Consider the following 13,348-nt stretch of genomic DNA (forward strand, 5'->3'; position numbering starts at 1 on the left):
AAGCAATTACTATAAAGGAAACAGAATATGAAGCTCTCACCATAATGGGTAAGGCTGTGCCCAGGTAGCCTGTGTACCTGCTCAGTCTGCTGTCCAGAAGCCAGCTAGGCAAGTTCAAGGTTTCGCCACTCTTTTTTAAGGACTTGGACCAGACAGCCCTTTAAATAGAGGAGAATGCTTTCAGACATAGGACTATCCTCTTTAAAGTAGGACACTCAACTTCCCTAGTGATTGGGAAAGCTCAATAAGCAATACAGGCACACCCTCGTACCCAAGGTTTACGATTAGGACTACATTTGCTTTCACGGCAGTTGTGTGCCCATAGTATGAGATCTTCCCTGCTTTCTTAGAATCATAGAATCATAGAGTTGGAAGAGACCACAAGGGCCATCGAGCCCAACCCCCTGCCAAGCAGGAAACACCATCAGAGCACTCCTGACATATGGTTGTCAAGCCTCTGCTTAAGGACCTCCAAAGAAGGAGACTCCACCACACTCCTCGGCAGCAAATTCCACTGTCGAACAGCTCTTACTGTCAGGAAGTTCTTCCTAATGTTTAGGTGGAATCTTCTTTCTTGTAGTTTGGATCCATTGCTCCGTGTCTGCTTCTCTGGAGCAGCAGAAAACAAACTTTCTCCCTCCTCTATGTGACATCCTTTTATATATTTGAACATGGCTATCATATCACCCCTTAACCTCCTCTTCGCCAGGCTAAACATGCCCAGCTCCCTTAGCCGTTCCTCATAAGGCATCGTTTCCAGGCCTTTGACCATTTTGATTGCCCTCCTCTGGACACGTTCCAGTTTGTCAGTGTCCTTCTTGAATTGTGGTGCCCAGAACTGGACACAGTACTCCAGGTGAGGTCTGACCAGAGCAGAATACAGTGGCACTATTACTTCCCTTGATCTAGATGCTATACTTCTATTGATGCAGCCCAGAATTGCATTGGCTTTTTTAGCTGCCGCGTCACACTGTTGGCCCATGTCAAGTTTGTGGTCAACCAAGACTCCTAGATCCTTTTCACATGTACTGCTCTCAAGCCAGGTGGCCCCCATCTTGTATTTGTGCCTCTCATTTTTTTTGCCCAAGTGCAATACTTTACATTTCTCCCTGTTAAAATTCATCTTGTTTGTTTTTGCCCAGTTCTCTAATTTGTCAAGGTCGTTTTGAAGTGTGATCCTGTCCTCTGGGGTGTTAGCCACCCCTCCCAGTTTGGTGTCATCTGCAAATTTGATCAGGATGCCCTTGAGTCCATCATCCAAGTCGTTGATAAAGATGTTGAATAAGACCGGGCCCAAGACAGAACCCTGTGGCACCCCACTAGTCACTCTTCTCCAGGATGAAGAGGAACCATTGATGAGCACACTTTGGGTTCGGTCAGTCAGCCAGTTACAAATCCACTGAGTGGTAGCATAGTCTTCAGGAAGCAGCCCTATTAGTTTTCTGTGGGAAATTAGTACTACAATACTGAAACGTGGATTTTCTTGGAGACGCAACAACCGTCGCACGCAAGAGCAGTCCTAATTCTCCAATAAACCTCCATCTGGAATCATCCCAATACTCCTAAATACCATGGCCACAATTCTCCAGCTTTGAAATGTGTGCTTAGCCTAAGATATGCAGGGGGGCTTAAGGACTGTCTTCTCTGATGAGAAAAGTTCAACATAACCCCCCCCCCACAACATCCCTCTGTTCAAAGCAATTAGCTCCCGCAGAAGAAAAGTCTTCTTTTTAGATTGTCTGATCATGATGGGGAAAGAAGTCCTGCTGAATGTAAAGCTGGTCTCAGCTGTAAGGGAGGATTTCTGTGGGGGGAGAGCACATGGGAGCATCAGAGGTCTGTGCAACTTTGGGAGACATGACTTTGTTCAGAGACAGCAAAGTCCACAACCTCTGATCCCTTTAGTACTAATAATACAACTGGATTTGACCCAAATAGGTTCTTCCCCTTTCAACATTTATCTCCACTGACACTAATATGCTCTCCTTTATTATCTATTTTCAACTTCAAAGCTGGGCACTTTGAGGCTTAAATGGTACTGTGGACAAATATATTTGTACAATAAAAATAGAAATATATGCAAACTTTAAAATAATTGTAAATTTTGTGTGTGAGAGACAACAAATCAGACTGGCATAAGAAACAAAATACTGAAAAGCTGGGATGCCAGAATAATGGAAAACAGAGTATTTCTACTCCCTGGTGTCAGGATGGCTTTACTGCTGGAAGAATTGGGGTGACAGCTCCAGGTATTGAAGGCCCCCCTCATATGAGCTATTTCAAAGCCTACCTATGGTGTGGGCTGAGGCCTTTTCCCAGGGTTTGAGAATGGGAGAGTCAACCAAACAGGAAGTGGCCTGTTCACAGTGCAAGACACTGTTAAGTACGGTACTCGAATGGTAATAATAGCCAATGTACATAGAAATGAACAGGGAACTGGGGGTGCACATCCCACACTAAGCTTAAGATCATCCCATATCATACACCCTCACCTCTATGCAATGTCATATAATTGCAACCAATCCAATTCTTGTTTGGGGTGTAAGAAACCATGAAGCTTTTGGGGTGGCCAAAACCTATTGTGGAGTGCACACATCTAGTTAGAACATAAGAAGAGCTCTGTTGGATCATGCCAAAGGCCCATGTAATCCAGTATTCCTCACTCTTCCCATTTCTGATCTCTAGCAACTGGAATCCAGAGGCATAATTCCTCTGATAATGGGAGGTAGAATATAGCCATTGTGGCAATGTGTCATTGATAGCCTTGTCCTCCATTAATCAGTTTAATCCTCTTTTAGACAAATCTAAGCTGGTGTAGGGTTGCCATATTTCAAAAATAAAGCTTTTTTTAAAGAAACCCACCCAAATTGTTGAACCTCTCCCTAAAATAGTGATATTAAGCTTTCGGAGCCATTTGCGCTGCTTTTTCCATCACGTTGCCATACATCCGATTTGGCAAAATTCCCCCGATGCCATTTTTACTCCCAAAAACCAGGAATTTTCCTGACGCATGGCAAGCCTAAGCTGGTGACCATCACTATCTCTTCTGAGAGAAAGTTCTTTCTCAGCACCACCTACTTCAGAGAGGTGTTGTGAGGATAAAATGGGGAGAGGTTTATATGTGGAATGAAAGAATGAATGGATCACAATTGAGAGTCCTGAGCTAATGTGTGACTTTCCACCTAGCACCAACGCATAGCAATGCGCTGTCTAGCATCTTACTGTGGCAGTAGCCCCACAGGTATGTGTGTACCTTTGGGTGAGTCATAGCCTACCTGGAGCATCCCTGACCTTGCTGCCTGTCCTCAACTTAGCAAATGCTTTTAAAAATCTTTATCAATAAATCCATTTTCTGTAAAAACTCTGATCCTAGCTCTCATACTACACTTTGCTGTCTAGGCCAAAGTTTCTAACACTCTCAACTCCCTCTTGATTTGGGAAAATGTGCCAGCTTCTTAGCCAGGTGGATAGCAGCCTATCCTCCATCAGAACAGATCCAGGGCTTCAAAGGGAAGGTTCACCAAGCACCTGGATGAAATCCCAAGCTTCCCCACCTGCAGCCATTAAGGACCTCCCTTGAACATGGCATAATCGCTTCCCCAAAGATGTGTATCCTAAGCAAGCATGGCAACAAGGACTTGGTACCCAACACAGATTGCTTGATTGGGGCAAAAACATTTGGAATCAGGTATAAATGATCTTAAATCTGAATGAATTATAAATATGTCTGTAAATATGTCATTAAAAAAATGGAGTTGAAAACTCTTTATAAAACTTACAGCAGAGCTGTTTCCAATATACCTTTTAAGGGTGGCCACTTTTGACACCCTGAGTCTTCTGCCTCCCTGCTTTTTCTTTTCATGGGCTTTGTCATAATATTTGCTTGTTGGTTTTGAAGGCATTAAAGTGATAAAAGCAGTGCTGTGGTAGCTGCCTTGTGACATTTTAACCTAAGTTCAAAGCATCTCTTACAGTGCAGTCCCCTAGGTGAAGCTTTGATGTTTCTACCCTGATCCACTCCATAATTTGCCATTGTCCTGGATGTTTACTTTGATGAGTTTTGTTTGCAAGAATACGAAGACATGACAGAATAATTTAAGCACAATCCTCTGTACTTAGATACTTGAAAAAGTTTGTCTGGAAACAGGCATATACCTAAGCATAAAACTTCAAGGACAATACATGTACAAACGATTTAATTCCATCTTTTTATATGTGTGCTCAAAGTATTGCCACATCTTGATGGTTTGTTTTGGAAAAGCATACGTCATCGTGGCAATCCACCTCGACTTTTAATAATGGTGCAATCCCAAAATGTCTACTTAAACATAATCCCCATCGAGGTCAACAGAATGTACTTACAAATAAGTGCGTATAAGACTGCAGTCTTAAAACATTTGCACTCAGCATTTCTGTTTTAAAAAACACTCAAAAGTAGCTTATTATTATTTCAATTTTTATCGAATTCCCAAATGATCTTCTAAATAGCTGAAAAGTTACCAGTTGGTTGATATTGTAATATCTCTGGGGCAACTGAACCTCCCCATCCCTTTTTTAAAAAGTGGTTTTCTGAACATTTTAATATTCAGACATTTGTGTGCCTTTATTACACTCAGAACAACGATGGGAGAAAACTTCTAATGCTTCTACAACTAATCTTGTAAATTTCCTTTCTTATACCTTATCAGCAGTAATAGCTGATGTCATAATCTTTTGGCACAGTCTCATCTAGCCCAGTGCTTTCTTTGAGCATGTGGCCAAGCATGAAAACATCCAGATCAATAAGAGCCAACAAAAGTAGAAATGAATAAGTAAAACATAATACTAGAGCTTGGGGACACCCAATGAAGCTAAATGTTCAGGACAGACAAAAAAGGTGCTTCTTCACACAGTGCATTGTTAAATGATACAGTGGTTGGCCCAAGATGTCCTAATGAGCTTCAGAGCTGAATGGGGATTAGAACTCTAGTGCAATACTCTAACCATGCATGGCAAGGTGCCGTACCAATTGTGTTAAGGGACATCTCTCTATCTTGAGGAGCTCTTCTGAATATAGGGTGCTGATGTATTTTGGTGCTAGGCAGAGGGTCTCAAATGAACTCGGGGCTCCTAAGTGCCAATTTAAGACTGGTAAGGTGTCATCTTGATTGCATTAAGACCTGAGAGACTTTAACTTTCACATGTTGATGAGCTCCTTAGTCAGAGGCCCAGGGGGCCAGAATGCTCTTTTTCCAATGTCAATAGAGGGTGGTGACTGTTCCTGCAAATGCAGTCAAACCCTCTTTCCAGATAACCATCAGTGACAGGGTGTGTTTGGGCTATATGGGCAAACTGGCTGGAGTGGCAGATTGGCTCTACCAGTGTGGCAGCCTTGATCTCACTACACTTCTGTCTTCCCTGCACCCCCACCCCTGGTGAATGGCAGTTGAGGGGGGGGTGATTGTAGCAATGCCCTACCATGCCAACCACTCCTGGGTGCTTCATTATCTCAAAAAGGGATTCCTGAGCTCTGGATTCTCTGGCATTCAGAATGTATTCAGACAACCAGAGTTTGGAGGACAGGGGAGAGTACGGTCCCAGTGTTACATGCATGAAATGGGTTTATATGCAAGCTTACATTGTGAGGGCCATTCTTCAGCAATCATATCATTCCAAGGAGAGTGGCTTTTAAAATCTGGCAGCTATGGAGTTCAGTATGTGAGCAGGCTATCTGTATACGAAATACTGTTTTCAGAAGAGGCACAGGCACACTTCCCATCCCAAATATGCTCTCTGTCAGACTCTTCCAACAAGAACCTCTGTGGGCTTTAAAGCTGCAGAAAATCACTTCATATCTGGTCTTGTTTTTATAATCCTGGCATGAAAACGCAGCAGGCAGCCCTGTCCCACCTGCCAATGCTGCACAGAAGATTAGTTGTCTAGCCAGGCGTGTGTCTATCCAGCAATGGAATGCATCAAAATGAATCCCAAAAGACTTCCGACACAAGAAAATTAGCTGTTGACTTTGGAGCATCAGTATCAAATAAAAGGAAAACATATTACGGAAGCTCTTGCTACTCACCTGCCTTACACAATTCAAAAGGAATGCTTTGTTTTTAAGCAGGAGAGCAAATTAGATAAAGGAAATGAAAATAGGATTGCCATGTTTGGCTCCAAGTGAAAAGCAACATTCCTTTCGTTCATTCAGCATCATCAATACCAAAGAATTAAATTTATCTCTCTAACAATTCTAGGATGTTGATCAGAATTTTGGACTTTTGTTTTAAAGCACACAAAGAAATGGAAAATATCTTCAGGTAAACTAAAGAAAAAAGAAAAAAAGGAGGAACCCACTACCAGTAATTTTCCAACTTACTACCTCAATTGCAACCTTGTCACCATAGCAGTTCATAATATTATTTTCAGGAAACCATAAACTTGGAAAATCCCAGTTAGAGCATCTTGTCTGTTCATCTGCAGTGAGCAGGACGATGTCTTACTGAAGACAACTTCCTACTAGATGATTCTCCTATCATTTTTTCTGTAAGAAAAGGCTTATATGCTGTAGATCAGGGGTCAGCAAGTTTTACCTCGCCTGGGCTGGTTCACTGCAGCAGAGATCCCTCCGTGGGCCAGATTGTGTGCCTGCGTGATTGCGCGCGGCCACGATTTCCAGTGTCTGCATCTGCACAGAGGTGATTTCCGGCATCTCCATCTGCGCAGACACAATTTCCGGTGCCACGGAAGCGAGTCCCCACGCTGCGCTGCACTGGTTTAGCGCAGCACGCGGGGACTCACCACGTGGGCAGCTCGGTTTGGGGGAAGCTCATGGGCCGGTTAAATGACCCTCGTGGACTGCTTGTGGCCCATGGACCTTAGGTTGCCTACCCCTGCTATAGATACATTATACTGTAAATGGACATAATATTCCATACTGACAGTATGGCTTTGAAAAAGGTCTCATGATAAAAAATGTGAGCGATCAGAAAATCTAGGCCAAATCACCATAATACTCTACAGATGCCCTCAAATATTGTGCTATATTTCTATTTTATTAAAAAGGAATGATAAGGTTGCTATTCTATGCACACATACCTGAATTTACCCTCATTAAACACAGTGCAAGTTACCTCCAAGTAAACATACTTCGAACTGGGCAATAAGACAGCCAGGTGCCTGAAGTGCTGTCAGCATGTTGGAATAATAAGGAACTTCAGAATTTCCTCTGTTTGACTGGAGCAATATCAGCTGGTAACTAAATCAGGCTGAGCTATATATAGCATTGTTGATTTCCATGGGTCCCCACTGAGCACACACCCAAAAGTTTTGTTTCAAGTGAATCATGTTAACAGACAAACTGTCTAATGAACCTGAAATATATTTGCAAAGGAAAAAGCAGCCAATCTGGGCTTCCCCAAGCTGAACAAATCAGTGTTTTCTTCTGGTCATCTGTACACCAGAGAATCTAGAGCTCAGGAAAATCGAACCCGGTTAAGCACCCTTGAATCCTCTTATAACATTGTCTGATTCTGCCTGTGCTGGTGATATAACTGGGCACAGCAGCAAGCGGGTTAGAAGGTGAAGGTTCATTTCCCCCCCAAATAGTAATGGGGATATGAAAGGTATACAGAGGCTTTGCAGTGTGTTCTCCCCAGTTCTGGCTCTCTGATTTCTTGAACCTCAGATCACAACCCACACTGTTGCTATTGTACTTTCCCCAAACAGCTGGGCTCCTGCAGCAGCCACCATTTCCTTTTACACTTGTCTTGAAACCTTGTGCTTACCCTCCAAAAGGACAAACGATGGGTGCAGAGATTGCATTATAGCTTTCCTACCATCAGAAAACACAAGGGGTTATACAAGTTAGTCTTTTCACTCTTTCAGGACATTAAACATAAGAACTAGAACCAAGTGCTCCCATTTAAGCATGGGCATAGCCAGGATTTTTGTTGGGGGGGGGCAGAACCTCAGTTAGCTATGCATTTTTATTGATTAGGGGGCAACTGCCCCTCCCTGCCCTCCCTTGGCTACACCCATGCATTTCAGTGCCTTAGGACCAAAAAAGAAAGATTGTTTAAAAAGGGTTAAAAGCTGGTAATGAAAGTAGAAACCAATGAGATACATACAAGAACATGTTTCATTACTCACATTTGGAATACTAACCAGGCCCAAGGCTAAATAAAGAAAGAATGGGTTATAACCAATGAAGTTTTTTAGTGCAAGGACTTCCACCTGCACAAAGAGTTTAAAAATCATTAAGTTTTAAAATCCATTTTAATCCCCTCCAGTATGCCACTTCCTGAGTGAAAACACCACCCTTTTAAAAAGATGGAAAAGCAGCAATAAAGACCTTTCTACTCATAGAAATTGTGCTACTCTTAAATTTTTCTGGGGTGAGGGACATATTCCAAATGGGAATTTATTATGAGTGTGTCTGCATGATGTTCTCATCTTCTAATACCAGCCTCTGGATTTAATCCAGAGTTCCCATTACCATATAAAATCCTAATTTTGGTAGGCAGCTTGTCATGTGTGGTGATGATGTTTTGGACGGGTGGCCTCAATTGCTACACCCATTTGCACCTCACTCGAGCACAATCTCGGCCATTTTGTTTCCGCTAGCCCAAACAATATGAGCATGCCTGTTTCCACCAATAGCCGTGTGCTGAAGGCACAGCCCGGTTACGAGTCAGCTTTCAGAGGAGCTGTTCTCTCAAGACCTTCACACAGTGCATGTGGAGTGGAGGGGAATCGCCTCAAAGAATAGTACTCCATGCCTCAGGCATTTGAGTATGGCAGCAGACAGAATTGTCTGGCACTGAAGAGGCTGAAGCTGGAGCTACTCCCTTTTCTCATGATGTGACTCATAGCCATGTCAGTCATGACAGAAGGGGATAAAAATACCATAAGTTACAGCTTGCTGAGGCTGCAGCTCCCGAGAGAGAGAAAGTCACTTTAGACATTTGTTCAGCTTGTCTGGCGACCGAGGGCCGGTGAGTGTGTAAGAAAGTGAGCTGGAAAGCGGACAGTTTGTGCTGCGACCAGAAGGACAGGAAACATTGAGGCTTTCTGCAGCGGTGGTTAGTTTGAGATAATGCCATTGTATAACCAGGCTGAGCGACCTCTCCCAGTGCTGAGAGCCCAGAGCTTGGCGTCTGGCTGCTTGGCCTGTGGCCAGCTTCAGGCTCTCCAGTCTGGAGCAGGGGGCCGGAGGGTGTGGATCCCTCCCCAGCAGCTCCCCACAAAGAGCTGGCCACACCTCACCTTGCAAAGGAAATCTGGCTACAGCTCCAGACTTTGTGGCTTCTTCATGATGAGGGCTGCACCCACCCAGCCACCCACCCACTCCCTTTGCTGGGGTTTTGCACCATCCGCTTTACAGTATGAGGGAACTATTTAAAGTTGCAAAGAATAACAGATCCAGTGACAGGGTTGTTGGAGAAACTCCTGCTTTGCTACGGCACAGTGGATTTTAGGGAGTGAACCAACAACAAACACCGCCTTTGGCATTGCACAAAAGTGTCGCTTTGTTAATGCCTGTTCTCCCACACCACACAAAGGCATACATTTAAAGCCTTCTTATACCACCTTAGCAGACACGGCTTCCCTCAAAGAATCCTTGGGACTGTACTAAGCCAGTCTAAATGCAATGCATTTGAAAGATCTCTCTATCAACGTTGCATCCAGAAGATCAAATTAACACACTGACATCTTCTCCCCCCCCTCTCCCCCCTTTACATTTTTGTTTTTGTTTTTAATCAAATACAAGAACTGTTAAAACACTTATCCAGCAGTACATCTAATGCTGTTTGTTTTATCCATTTAACATAAATTTACACATTCAACATTCAAACGTATTACTTAATGTAACCTCTTCACTGAGAATATTGAGTGGTTGGTATAACTTGAAATCGGTGACCTCACTTCATAAATTTAAGATTCAAGGTACCACCATGCCATTAAAATCAATGGACATTTTGCTCTTGTTTTAAATGGGATGTGGATTGTTAAAGGTCAGTTGAATTAATAGCACATTAATGATTTCATTACTCTAGTTAATGTGCTATTTATTGATGGCAGAATTTGGCTTATTCAAGAAGTATCCATAATCTTGAACATGTGGATTTAGCCTGACCACCTCAGAGGTATTCTGGGGCTGCTTCCTGAATTTTCTTTTTTCAGTGGAAGTCCTTCAAGGAAGAGCAGGGGCTCCAGCACAGTGGTATGGCACATGTTTTGCATGCAGTCTTCAATGCCTAGTTTCTCCAGATTGGGCAGTTGGAAAACCTGGAGACTTGCTACTGGTTATAGTAGACAATTAAGGTCTAGATGGACCAATGGTTTGGCTTACTGTAAGTCAGTTTTCTAAGGAATCTAACCAAAACATTTATGTTGCAGTCATTCAAGAACATTCTGGTGCTACTTTTGCTAATGCAGAAATTGTGTTTCTGGTAGAGAGAAAGGGTTTAAAATAAAATTAGAGCGATTGTCTAAATCAGATATTGGGTGTGGTAGATATAAACCTTAGTAAAGGGCTCAGTATCATAACCATTGGATGTGGAATCCACAGAAAAAGTACTAGGAACCCTAGAAAATCCTATGCACGACAGTCCTCAGTCCTCAGCCAGTTACACATGAACATTCACTGGAGGGGGGACATTTCTGTTGAGATGCATCCCCTCAGGTGTAATCTGTCAGGTGCCAGATACTGTCAATGAGGAGGGCAAAAATCAGTTGTGTGTGGGGCACCCCTTCTCTCCCCCCCCCACCCCAAAGAGCAGGTTCCCCATCCTGGCCCTGACATAGACCATCATGTGCTGGATTCCACCTGTGGTCCATCACCAGACATGCCACATGAATGAAATTTACACTAGTGTGCCAAAAGCTGAATAAGATACAGTGGTGGCAACCAGCTGCTCTGGCCACTGACATGTGCTGGATTTTCCTGTGGCCCAAATGGTGTAGGAATCGGCTCCATGCAGCAGCCCTTCCTTGACCTCGCTGCAACTTAACGATTGTCTCCTCCTTTGCACTGATCCACCTGGTTGTCCGTACAAATATTTGCCTGTGCAGGGCAAGGAAGTGGCAATTTCTGAAGGGAGCTGGTAGCAAGACACACAACATCTCAGCTCTCTGTGTCAACACTGAAAAACAAACAATAGCTGCTAAGGGAGAACGTAAGCATTCATGTGACAGGGTGCACACAGTTGCTCATGACCGTGACCTACACACTTTATCACTGTTCAATCTGCATTGTGAATGCTGGGACTGTGTCAGGGAACTTGGCAGGAAAACCACCCTGGGGAGTGGTGGGGGGCGGGAGGCTTCTCTGTAATATGCAAGGAGCTCACTGTTACATGCACGCCTAAAGGTATTTATGAAGCTTCTTACTTTCCATTTTGTTGGCTTTTCCCTACTTGGTGGTTCACGCCCTTAAGGGGCTCCACTCGTTTTCAGAAACAGATCTCTCATCTTACATTTGCACAGAGTCACGTCAAAGCTATGCCACCTCTCTGTTTGGTCTGCTTGATCTCCCACTGCTATCAGTAGTTGATGGTGCTCCCCTGGGAGGGGTCAGGTGGGCAGGGGTGGAGATGGCAGAAGAAGATGGAAAGGGAAAGCTGAGCTGATATTCCTGCAGTAAGATTCATAAGTTGCTTTTATTTTAAAAGCCTAAGGTTTTCTCCATTCCCCCCACCCCTTGCAAACTGAAAAGGGTTGAGAAGAAAAACTTTTAACTAACAATTTACCTGATTGTCTTTGAAGTGCTGTATTCATTTTGTAAGGGTTGTGTGTATTTTTATACCGGTATTTATGAAACCAATAAAAAGTAAGTTTAAAAAGAACAGCTTGACTATATGGTCTACCAACAGGTTCAATTCACTGATTAAATGAAAAGTAAGTTTTAAAAGCATAGTTTGGCTGTATAGCCTACCAATCAATGCACTGATTAGAAACCTTTTGAATGATTAAAAACCTGTCTGAAACAAAAACAGGCAGAAGGTTGGGGAGGAGGAGAGGGAAAGGCAAAACAAAAAACTGGGGGGGATGGAATGGAATATTGTGGAGGAGGACATGGCTGATCCATTAAAACATTGAACATAGTTGCACTCCCCCACCCAATACTTTTGAAGATCACACTTGCTGAGCTACATTGTGAGTTGAGAAGAAGCATGCATGCATCATTGATGGCAGCCAACTCCATGGTTGGGCAGGAGAGTTCCTTTTGAAAAGAAGTCCAGCTTGCCCGTTTTACTAGGCTTGGCTGCGGTAAAAGCGTTCAAAATTCTTTTTTTCTCATGCCTGCAATTGTTTCACAGGCTGCAATCAGGACGGCAGACAAACATTTTTGCTTTGTTACAAGTAGCAGCCAGCTGTAGATTTATTGGTGACAAACTTGGCCAGCAAAGTTTGCTGTTACAAACTTGATGGGGTAGGTCCACTTTTCCTTGGGAGGATATGACCATGAGCTGTCTGAAAGCTGTGGGGAAGAGTCAATCTTCTGCTCCTTTACACCAGGTGTGGGAAACCTTTGGCCAGCTGCCTGTTGCTGAACTACAACTCCCATCAGTCCCCGCAAGCATGGCCAATGGGATAATGGGAATTGTAGTTCAACAAGTTCCCCATGCCTGCTTTCCACAAAGCACCAAACAACATGAGATGCTGCCCATCTGTGATTGGATCACTCTCTAAAAAATAAAAATAAAATACAGCTATGCAGGGAGCATATTGGGTCAGGGGTCACCTCTATAGCATTTTCCAGACCTAAATTACCCACCACAAACCACTATTAGCACCATAAGAGAATATAGATAGATAGTTATAAATATAGATGCATGTTTAAATGGACAAATTGCAGTGGTGGGACAGGCAATTGACAACAGGAAAAGGCATGGAGTGGGGGGAAGTAACTTACCTTCCCAAAAGCAACGATGCCAGTCTAAATCAGATGGGGTGGTGGAATGACTGCTCTTAAAAGAAAATTAGACAAGATGGAAAATCCATCCACTGACCTCCAAAATCTCATCTCGTTTGGTCCCAACTCAGTGGGCAAATAAGAAAGGGGGGGGGAGATCCAAGAATGCCAAGAATGATGTTCTGCTTTCATTTGGTGCTATTATTAATCATTGGCAGATAGAGCCCTTTCATCTATGACCTTTCCCCTCGAGAAAGTCTCTGTGCTGTAGTCACAGGGTGTGTGGTGAGACACTCTGCATGGTAAGTGTACACTCAGCTGGCGACAGGGAGCTGGAGATCAATACAGTGGGGTGGTTGGTGGCCATAGATTGTGCAGGAGATGCCACAGGGAGGTGTAGAGATCAATAGCTAGGTCTGTAACAGATAGGGATAGCAGCACCTTTCATCCCAG

Source organism: Podarcis liolepis (assembly GCF_965112155.1).
Source record: "Podarcis liolepis genome assembly, chromosome: 8".
Classification (NCBI taxonomy): Eukaryota; Metazoa; Chordata; class Lepidosauria; order Squamata; family Lacertidae; genus Podarcis; species Podarcis liolepis.